Below are 12008 nucleotides of genomic sequence, written 5' to 3' on the forward strand. Positions count from 1 at the left end.
TACCAAAAGGGATCCATGAAACACAAAGAAGGTTTAGAACCCTTGCAGTAGAAGGGATAACTTTTATCTTTTTTTTCAAAAACACACTATTTAAAGAAACATACTATATTTTTCCACAAAGAAACCAGATTCAGCTAGTAAACCAAATGGTTCATTTTTGATCATAAATGACACTTTGAATAGATAAATATTTAGAATGTTTTACATGTTCATTATTTTGAAAGTATAATAACTAGAACCTTTGTGTGCACCAAAGATTTAATTCTACTGTCCAGAACAGAAAGTTTTTGGCTTTTCATAACATTAGATTACAGTCTATAAATATGTGATAAAATTGTATCTTTTTTCTGTTCGCCCTGACCCCTCCCTCCCTTTATTTAGCTAGCATAGTAAATTTATAAGTAGCTAAGGTAACAATGGAAAGAAATAAGATTGGAAAGGGGAACCTAGGAGTCACTTACACACTTTCCCATAAATTAAGGGAGCATGACACTTACTTGCAAACTATCTCATAAACCAGGGGAACATAAAAGCAACTGGAAACTGCCTCATAAATTAACTCAGGTCATATCCTCAGGCTATGTGTTAAATTAAGGGAAGCTAGACATGCCTTAATGTTATGGCTTCTCAGTACTGCTAACTTCTGGTCAACTATAGGCTCAAATAAATTCTAGATTGGTTAAGAGCAGCAGAATACCAGCAAGGCATTAGGTTAATGAGTAACCTTACATGTTGCTGATAACTTTGATATGATCTTGCTATATTAATGAACTAACTGAGGTGTCATGGATAAGAGTTAATCTATCTGCCCCAAACCCTATAAAATGAGAACTCAAATTCCTGTCCCTTTATCCCCCCAGCATTCCCCCATCTGCTTGGGGTCCTTGCTGCTCCCAACTCCAGTAAGCAATTTTCTTTGCTGTTACTGCTGTGCCCCACCCCTGCCTTGTTTTCTTTCCTATGCTGCCTTCCTTCCTTCACCACCCCCCTCCACAATCCCCTTCCCCATTGCCATGAAATCTGTCTCTGCATCCTTTTTGCTCAGTTTTCCTTTCTATGTTCTGTACTTTTTGTCTCTGTACTCTCTGTGCCTTACTAAAGTATGATCAAAGCATTATTCCCTCATTGCTACCATCATGGCCTTTCCCAGCAAGTATCCAAAAAGCCAGGAGTATATGTCTCTATAAACTCAGAGGGACCATCTAGAAATTCTATTTCCTTAGTCATAGACTGGGAGCACCAGGACTGAAACTATACGTTATTCAAAGCTGCCCCTATCCCTGAAGGAGTAAGGCACTATGAATTCACGGGTATGAAGCAATGATAAATAGCTGAACCTTGTGTCTTCTTCCAGGAGAATGTTTTCCTTTTTTTGCTTGGTTGCAATAAATCAATTAGTAATTTCATAAATTAATTGGCAGTTTAACATAGCATTAGATCATTATAGGTTGAAGAAAGATTGCATTTCATAAGAAATAGGATGAATTCCCCTTTTGATGAAGGAAAATCTAAAGGGAGTAAAACGTGGGTAAGGGTATGGAGGTTTGGTCTGAGTTTAAATACATCATTCTGGGAATCCAAATGAGCAAATGTGAGAGATGGATGAGTACTTTAGGAGCTGTCACTGCAGCTATACCATACTATACCACCATTGTGGGGCTAAACCAACAGGATGCCACTTAGCACTGAGAAAAGAATGATACTATAGCTGAGTTTGCTAAGAATTATTGTGGTGATGTTGCCCCCTGCAACCCTGCTGCATTTCCTATTGATAACCATTTCAGATTATTTGAACCCCAAAAAAGGCCAAAGCCTGAATTAATAAGGCAGACATGCTTTGCTCAAAAATGCCCTTTCCTGTGTCAGCAACTTTAATGTCAGATGAGGCAGATAAGGAGCATTTTTCCTGTTTGTAAACACTAAAGGAAAAGATGTTGTAGAACCAAACATTATCTTGAATTGTAGGACTTCTCTTGGTATTATCTTGGTATTCTATAGACATTTGCTATACAAGGGAAACACAGATATCCTGGAATTGCAATTTCCAATTAACACTTTGTCAATTGTCTTGTCTTACTGTATTTATAACTTATTCAACTAAGAACTTCCTTTCTCCTGGTATGGTTAAATACATATGGAGACCATAAATCTGAGGGATAAAACATCCTGAGTTTGGGATTGTTCTAAGTCATCTTTAAGGCTGGTCATTCTTTTATCAGTCAGTCAGAAGTGACATTCTAGTTCCATGCATGTATGTGTTCCATAGCTTCTGCTAGCTTTAAGGGAACAAACAGTATGCTTTTATATATCACCTAGCTTGTTTGCCTATTTTAACCAAACTTTCAGATGAACAGTATCAAAGATAAGAAGAGTTTTCTTGGTCTTTAAAGTTTGTTTTGTGAACGAGAAGCCAGAGTGAAAGATATCTGGGTGGATGAGAGAAATGGGGTCAGAAAAGGCATGGAATCTCTTGTTCTGAATTGTCAGAGAGAGGAGTTTTCTCCTGGATTTGGGCTTCTGAGCTTTACGAGAAAAAAAAATATGTTATCTATCTATCTGTCTGTCTCTATGTATCTATGTATCTATCCATCTATCTATCTATCAATCCTCTATCTATTTTTTTTTGCTATTCTGAAAGAAAAGAGCAAGCTTTTTGAATTCAGACTTCATGATTCTTCTGGGTTTAACCTGCTAATATTGTATTTAGGGGGAAAAAAACTGAACAAGGTGGAGTTGTTTCCCTCTGAGGAAATTTTCCTAGGGCAATTTTACTCCACCATTCTTTTCTCTGTGTTTTCCAACAATTACCAAACAAATTGCAATTAGTTTTGGTGCTTTCCCATCCCATTTCTCCTTCCCTCACCCAAACCCCGGACCAAAGAGACCCAAATACTGTTAGATGAGGGAGAGACTAAGGGAAAACCATGACAGTTATGATAGGTACCACACACAGATCTGGTGAGAATCACTGCTGACAATTAAAGTTGCTAAGGTCAAACAACATGGAACAGAGGCCCCAGACCCATTTCTCAGAACCAGGGTAAAAGAGAGGGAGGAGGAAATCCAACAAATGGTACAGTTTGCGGTGCATGTGCTGTGGGTGAGCTGTAATCTTCACCTTCTGGAAGCAAAGAGTGCAACAGAAAATATAGAGACTATCTCAGTCTGACCAGACTTGAATATTATATATAGCCTGTTTTGACTACATAGTCAAAGGAGGTTCCTCTCATCCACATGGTAAGGGAACTCTGGGAAGCAGGGTGCCTTCCTGTTAGGAAATCTGGGCTGGAGTAGCAAGTCATCATATTAGGGACTCTGCTAATTGATGCCATGATACAGTAAGTACATCCACTACATAATGGCTCCATTAAATTCAATGAAAATTTGGAAAGATAATGAAATCAAAATATCAATTAAACAGCAAGTATTTATTGAATGCTTTACAAGAGCCTTACACTATGTTGGTGGTAGAGTGTAACTGCATTGTATTCAGAAGATGGAAAGATTTAAAAAGGAAAGAAAATCTTAAACATTCAATACTGAAAAAAAATGCCCTTAGATATTTGATCATAAGCTATATGAGCACTATGATTCCTTAAAACTCTATGTACTGTGAACCCCAAGAACCCCAGAAACCCCAGTCGCAAACAGTCTGTTCTAAGAAAGAGACAAAAGAAATTTGGCTGCTTGTGTCCATGGTTTAATTTCTCTCAAACTGAATTGACAAGCGTTGCATGGGAGATCTAGTGAAAAAGTGCCCTGCCCTCGCAAGGAAGCAGTTCAGAACTGGCTCAATTTGGAATTTGGGGGTACATTGTTATATGCCCTTTGAAGAGTAGGTGTTCCCAAGGGATGTCAATCAACACTGATTGGTTGACATGCTGGGAGGTGGGCTACATTAAAATGAGGTCTTGAGTACTTGCCTTAGGTCACTTAATCCTGATCAAAGAGATATCAATTTCACATATCACCTGTCTTAACAGTAAGGAGGAATTAACATTTGTCCAGACCCATCTGAGCAACATAATGAGCAGGAATAGATTCCTTTAAATTAGATATTAAAGTCCTTTTGAATAAGGACTCAACTTTGAAAGAAAGGGGGATGACCAAATATATAACGAGAGTATCAATAATAGTCTATGATGCTTAATATTATGATTATGTCAATTAGACATAATTTGTTTGGTCAAAGATATTTTCTGATATCCATACAAAAATACATTTGTCTTTTCAAAGAAATGTATCATTCAAGGACAAGGAAAGATTCTGTCAGAAGGATTACTGAATGGCCATGCTGAAAATGGCTCATCTTTTTGCTCTTGGAACTTTGATGTGTCAGAGAACTTCCTAACAAAGTGTTATGGTAATTAGAGTGGGACTTTTTTATTGTTTTCCCTTTTGGAATGCTGAAGTAATCAAGTATCTTTGATAAGTTTTGCTTTTCAAATGTAATGGCAAGCAAAGTGGACTTTTTGTTGTCTTTGTTTAGGAGTGGTTCTCAGCACTAAGGAATCATTGATTGAATCCTGAATCTGGAGACTTTTATGACCTTCTTAGTTCAAGGGAAGGCCTAGTCACCTGGGTTTGAGTTGCATAGTTGTGATGACCTTTGACCTTGAAGAAGTGTATATAAACTCAGAGGTTAGTATTTTGCTTCTGGGGGCACACTCATTGAAAGAGTATTGGTGAGAAGACTCTGGGTAGATGTTGAAACAGCCCCCAAACTCTGAGAAACCCAGATATTGGTGCTTCTCTTGTAACTAGGTATTGTGATTTTGTCAGACAGAAATCTGTCTGCTGATCTGTTTATATTGTTTCTCTTTGTAATTTCTGTTTGTATTCTCTCTGAAGTTCAGGGTGCCAGCTTTTCCACCTGAACTAAGTGAATGGTGTATGTATGTTTAATTAAACTGAGATTGTTAACCCCTTAAAAAAAGAAAGAAAGGGGGATGGGGAAGCTCTGAGTTTCCAAGTTAATGATTACTAAGAAAAATAATTTTTTACAGTATCTGTAACATATATTCTCTACCATGGTTTTAGTATTATTATTATTATTATTATTATTGTTATTGTTATTGTTCTGTAAAACTAGAATGGTCCCCAAGACATTACCAGAACAAGACTCATCACTTCCCAGCAGGTAGGATCCCTAGCCTAGTTTTACAGATGACTTATGTGAAAGCCAAAGAAGTTTAGTACCTTGCCCATGGCCACATGTGATGGTAGTCAGAGGGAAGTTGTACTAAAAGATAACCTTTCTGCTTCAGGCTTCCCCAGAATATGACCAAGGCAGCCAGTAACCGGCTATTCTGAACTTGTGTTTTCCATGGGTTTAAAAAAAAGATTAATTTTAGGCACTTAACTCACAAAAATATTGAAAGGATGAGATGTTTGCCATGTATTGTCAGAGCCCCCTGTGAAAACTGTTTATGTAGACACATACACAAACACACATATATATGAAATGTATACTATTATCCTTACCACTTTCAGCATCTTGCTTCAAAGTCCCTGTATGAGTAAGTGAGCTGATTAGAATTTTAAAATAATGGTAGAGAGGACCCTGTCACATTCAGTGATACTAAAATGGTTATATTTTTATCTTTCCACATTGCTATAAGGCTCTCACTTAAAATATAGCAAATTGTTTAAGAACATTTAAAAGATGAGCATGCAAATGACATGATACAGGAAATTGACGTTTGAATATCTTCAATATTTTGGCGATAAAATATATTAGTATGGCATAATACAAAATAAAGTAGTTCATCAATAAGGAAAATCAACTATTCTTGGGAGAAGTTATGATGTGTAGTGTAAATTGCTTTGGATTTCTGGACAGTTGAGAAGATTGATGCATAAACTAAAGGCAAATACATTACTGAACCCAACTGCCTGGGAAAGTGGCATTTAAAAAACCCCATCTAATCTAAAGTGCTAGAAGATATACATCAGTAAAGTTCTAGCAAATACCTTGCTGTCTTAAAGAAAATGAATACATTAGAATAGAAGACCTCGTTGCCTACCAACTCCATAAATGTCTGCATTTATAGAAAGACATTCCAGAAAGAGGTTCTTATAAAATTTAATTTTATTTTAGATTCATGGGCCAGAACACAAATACAGAATAGAGAAAAGGTTCAAAACATATCATAAACTTAAATATAAAGAAAAAAAGCATGTCGTATTCATAGCAGAATAAGAGAGGATTCAAACAAATTTTCATTTCAACAAAGCCTATATGATAAATAACACATGCTGTGTGGAGAACTGTCCATTTTTTCTTTGTTTCCTTGTGAGTTTTCTTTTGTTCTCTGCTGTGCACTTTTTTACTTTGTTCTTTATTTCCCTCCCCCTACCCCATCCCCAAAGGCTACAATAAAGTTTAGACATATTTCTCTATAGCTATAGATATATACATGCACATACACATACATATATAGACACATACTTTCCCAAAGATACTCTACCTCTAAACTTTGTTTTTATATTTGTGCATATCTCGTTTCCTATCCGCCATGATTACTCTACTTTACTTTTACCCACTGCATTGTCCTCCTATTACTTACCTACCTCCCACCGAGGATCCCTTCCCTATCCTCCCATTCCCATAAATCTAAATACCCTTCTATACCTCCCTTTTACCTATTCCTTCATTCTCCCCTCTCAAAATCCCTCCCCTGTCCTCTCATTCCTCTCTATAACCCTATCATTTCATTTTTTCTAAATTTAGAAGAATTTATACTCATATATATATATATACCTCTTAAACCCATTCCCAATGAAAGTAGGTTAGCAGAACTACTAGTCCTCCTCCTCCATCTAATTCCTCTATATCCATTTTTCCTCTTGCACCTCATTTGTATAAAATAGTTATGCTTTACTTGTTTATAATGGTTTTACTTTTAAATACAAATCATAGGTTTATCCCTCTCTTTAGTATGAGTTTGACAATTATTAATAAGAATCTTAGACATAAATTTTCACATTTTATGTTATATGAAAGGTAAACAGTCTGTCCTTATGAATTCCTTATAATCAGTCTTTGGTATTTACTTTATGTTTCTCTTGGTTCCTCTATGTCGAATCTTCTATTGAGTTCAGGATTTTTTTTAACAAAGTCTTGAAAGTGTGAGAATTTATCAAATGTCCATTTTTTCATTCAAGATGATACTTAAATATGAAGGATATGATATTTTTGATCTGAGTCCATGTCTTTTGCTGTTTGACATATTGTGTTCCAAGTCCTTTGGTCCTTTAATGTCTCTGCTGCTAGGTCTTGTGTAATTCTAATTGTGGCCCCATCATATTTAAATTCTTTTAGTCTTGATGTTATTAATATTTTATCCTTGAGCTTGGGTTTTGGAATTTGACAATGATATTCCTATGAGTTTTCCTCATAAGATCTCTTTTAAGTGGTTTTTGATGGATTTTTTCTATTTCTACTTCCCTGTCTTCTTCTAATGTTTCAGGACAATTTTCTCTAGTTATTCTATGTATTATTGTACAAGGTTCTGTTTTTGATCATAACTTTCAGTTATTCCAATTATTTTTATATTTTATCTTCTTAATCTATTCTCCAAATCTGTTATTTTTCTTATAAGATATTTCACTTTCTTTTGTATTTTTTTCAGTAATCATCATTTTAATTATTTCTTGACCTGTTACAATATCATTGACATCACTTTGCCCAATTCTAATTTTCAAGGTGTCATTTTCCTCCTTAAGATTCTGTATCTCTTTTTCTAATTGGTTGATTTTCCCTTCATAACCTTGTTTTCCTTGGATTATTTTTATTTTTAATCTTTCCTCCATCTCTGTCATTTGATTTTTTTGACTATTAAATTTATTTATTAATATTTTTAATTTTCAGCATTCATTTTCACCAGAGTTTGAATTACAAATTTTCTCCCCATTTCTACACCCCCCCACTCCAAGATGGCATATGTTATGAATGCCTCATTCCACAGTCAGTCCTCCCTTCTGTCACCCCACTCCCCCATCCCCTTTTCCCTTACTTTCTTGTAGGGCAAGATAGATTTCTTTGCCCCGTTGCCTGTATATCTAATTTCCTAATTGCATGCAAAAACTTTTTTTTGAACATTTGCTTTTAAAACTTTGAGTTCCAAAATCCCTCCCTTCTTCCCTCCCCACCCAACCTCCCTAAGAAGGCAAGCAATTAAACATAGGCCACATGTGTATCGTTATGTATTCTTCCACAATACTCATGTTGTGAAAGCCTAACTATATTTTGCTCCTTCCTATCCTATCCCCCTTTATTCAATTTTCTCCCTTGACCCTGTCCCATTTTGAAAGTGTTTGCTTTTGATTGCCTCCTCTCTCTATCTGCCCTGCCTTCTATTGTTCCCCCCCCCTTTTTTATCTCCTACCTCCTTCTTTCCTGTGGGGTAAGATACCCAAGTGAGTGTGTATGTTATACCTTCCTCAGGTCAAATCCAATGAGAGCAAGATTCACTCATCCCCCCTCACATTTGCCATCTTACCTTTCAATGAACTACTTTTTCTTGCCATTTTTATGTGAGATAATTTACCCCATTCTATCTCTCCCTTTCTCCCTCTCTCAATATGTTCCTCTCTCATCCCTTAATTTGATTTTATTTTTTTAGATATCATCACTTCATACCCAACTCACTCTGTGCCCTCTGTCTATATACATATTATAATATATATATATATATATATATATATACATATATATATATATATATATGTATATATATATATATATATATATAATTTTCTATTAATCTCTGGTTTTTCCATTGAGAAAGCTGGAAAGTCCTGTATTTTATTGAAAATCCACATTTTGCCTTGGAGCTTGATACTCGGTTTTGCCGGGTAAGTGATTCTTGGTTTTAATCTTAGCTCCATTGACCTCCAGAATATCACATTCTAAGCCCTTTGATCCATTAATGTAGAAGCAGCTAGATCTTGTATTATTCTGATTGTGTTTCCACAATTCTCGAAATGTTTCTTTCTGGCTGCTTACATATTTTCTCCTTGATCTGGGAGCTCTGCAATTTGGCAACAATATTCCTAGGAGTTTTCTTTTTGGGATCTTTTTCAGGAGGCAATTGGTGGATTCTTTCAATTTCTATTTTACCCTCTGGCTCTAGAATATCAGGGAAGTTCTTGATATTTTCTTGAAAGATGATATCTAGGCTCTTTTTTTTTATCATGGCTTTCAGCTAGTCCAATAATTTTTATATTATCTCTCCTGGAACTATTTTCCAGGTCAGTGTTTTTTTTTTCCCAATGAGATATTTCACATTGTCTTCCACTTTTTCATTCCTTTGGTTCTATTTTGTAATATCTTGATTTCTCATAAAGTCACTAGCTTCCACTTGCTCCAATTTAATTTTTAAGGTAGTATTTTCTTCAGTGGATTTTTGGACCTGCTTTTGCATTTGGCTAATTCTGCCTTTCAATGCATTCTTCTCCTCATTGGCTTTGTGGAGCTCTTTTTCCATTTGAGTTAGTCTATTCTTTAATGTGTTGTTTTCTTCAGTATTTTTTGTGTCTCCTTTAGCAAGTCATTGATTTTTTTTCATGGTTTTCTTGCATGATTCTCACTTCTCTTTCCAATTTTTCCTCTACTTCTCTTACTTGCTTTTCCAAATATTTTTTGAGCTCTTCCATGTCCTGAGACCAATTCTTGTTTTTCTTGGAATCTTTTGATGTAGGCTCTTTGACGTTGTTGACCTCTTCTGGCTGTATGTTTTGGTCTTTTTTGTCACCAAAGAAAGATTGCAAAGTTTGAGTCTGAATCTGAGTCCATTTTCACTGCCTGGCTGTGTTCCCAGCCAACTACTTGGCCTTTGAATTTTTTGTCATAGTATGACTGCTTGTAGAGTAGAGAGTACTTTTCCCAAGTTTGAGGGTTTGCGCTGTTGTTTTCCGAGCTACTTCTGCACAGCAATCTCTACCACACCAGCATTCTTGCTCCCCCAAGAACTGCCAACTCAGACCACGGCTCAGATCTAGGCAGGCTCTGCATTTTGGCTCTGATCTGCCACTTAATTCCTCCCACCAGGTGGGCCTGGTGCTGGAAGCATCTGCAGCTGTTGTCCTCAGAGCTGTACCAACTCTGCTACCCCTGGGGTGATGCCTGAACCGCCAACTCCTTTCACTCTCTCCTGGCAGTTTTTCCCATAACCTTCTCTGTTGTCTTTGTTGTTTGTGGATTGAGAAATCTGGTAACTGCCACAGCTTACTGATTCCAGGTGCTAGGGCCTGTTCTGCCCAGCTCCCAGTGTGGTTGGTCCAGGTGCAGTCCATGCTGGGCTCTCCTCCACTCTGCTCCTAGTTCCATTTGATAGACTTTACCCAGCAACCATCCAGGCTGTCCTCTGCTGGAGCCCTTCTCCCCTCTCCTATTTCTTGGTTCTGCAGCTCTAGAATTTGTTCACAGCCATTTTTATAGGTGTTTGGAGGGTCCTGGCAGAGAGCTTTAGGCAATACCCTGCTTTCCAGACACCATCTTGCCTCCACCTCTCTCTGTCATTTGATTTTTAAAGTCTTTTTAAAGATCTTCTATAAATTCTTTTTGTGCAGGTTACCATTTGATGTGCTCTTTGGGGATTTCTTTACTTTTTATCCTCCTCTGAAGATGAACTCTGGTTATCTCTATTCCTGTAATAGCTTTCTATGGTTGAATTCTGTCTCCTTTCCCTGTGCACTTTTTTTGTGGCTATAGCTTGATTTTGTAATCACCCCTAGCCCTGAGGTATGGGAAATGCTGCCTCTTGCCTCAGATCTTCAGTTCTTGCCTCTCCCCTGGAACCAAAGTCAAACGTCCAACCTCCAGTAAGTGCCCACAGCCAGGGCCTTTCTGCCCCACTGCTTCTGCACTCACCGGGCATGTGCTGGTTACTTCTTGTGCACACCACTCTTTGTAGCACAGCTGGGTCTGGTGTTTCTCATCAGAAGAGGTTATCTAAGTCTTCTTGGGCTCAAATATCCAACTCCCCTCACTATCCTGGGGTGAAAAGTTCCTGTGACTGGGGCCAAGACAGCCTCTCAAATCAACTAACCCCAGGGTTTACCTATAGTTGTTTAAGCTGCTTACAGCTTGTTGTTAAAATGGAAACTAGCCTGGAGGTGTTTACTCCTTGCAGGGGCCAAACCTCTTCCTGGGATTTTTCTTTGGATCTTTTCAAATTGTCCAAGGTAGATCCTGGTTGCACCACTATTCTTCTTTGTACCCACCCACACTTCATTTGCCCTAAGGTGCTATTTTAACTCTTTTGTGGGGGTACTCTTGAGAGCTTAGAATTTTCTGATTTATTCAGCCATCTTCCCAGAATTCTCTCTAGACAGTTTTAAAATGAATACTAATAATAAAAAATGACAGCTATCAAAATTAATTCATCTTATAGAAGCATAATCAAGAATAAATAGGTAAATTTGCTTACAGGAAATGCCATGTTATTTGGAAGGACTGAAATAAGAACCTTTTTCTCCCTATTTCAGTAGTTTCTTCCATAAGTTAGAATAGATTTTAAAAGGGAAAGACAGGGGCATCACTAAAAACAAAAACAACTAATGGTAATAGACTGCAGACATTTGTCAGAAAACTTATTGAGAAGTGAGTATACAAATAAAAAAAAAGGAACATGTATTATATGCCTTGATGAAGACAGAATCAATTTTATAATATTTACAATGAATGAAATAATATGTTACTTTTAAAATGAAAAGGTAGTGTTGAGGTTTAGAGCTGCTGGGACCCCAAAATAGGAACATGCCAGGCCTGCCTGCATGAATTTGACTCAAGTCTTCTTTCAACCAAAGAAAAACAAAATTTATTAAAAATCTGCCATATTGAGTAGACTCTTAAGGAATCTCAATATTTGTAATGCTAAAGTAAGTGGGCCAGATTGAATCTGAACACCTTTATAGAAAAAGATGAATCTTATATACAGAAAGACTGTGGCAGGTTTCTATGAGTGGCCACTAGACTATGGTGACTAGAGATCCAAGGCTAG

This window comes from Trichosurus vulpecula, chromosome 4 (assembly GCF_011100635.1).
Source record: "Trichosurus vulpecula isolate mTriVul1 chromosome 4, mTriVul1.pri, whole genome shotgun sequence".
In the NCBI taxonomy this organism is placed as follows: domain Eukaryota; kingdom Metazoa; phylum Chordata; class Mammalia; order Diprotodontia; family Phalangeridae; genus Trichosurus; species Trichosurus vulpecula.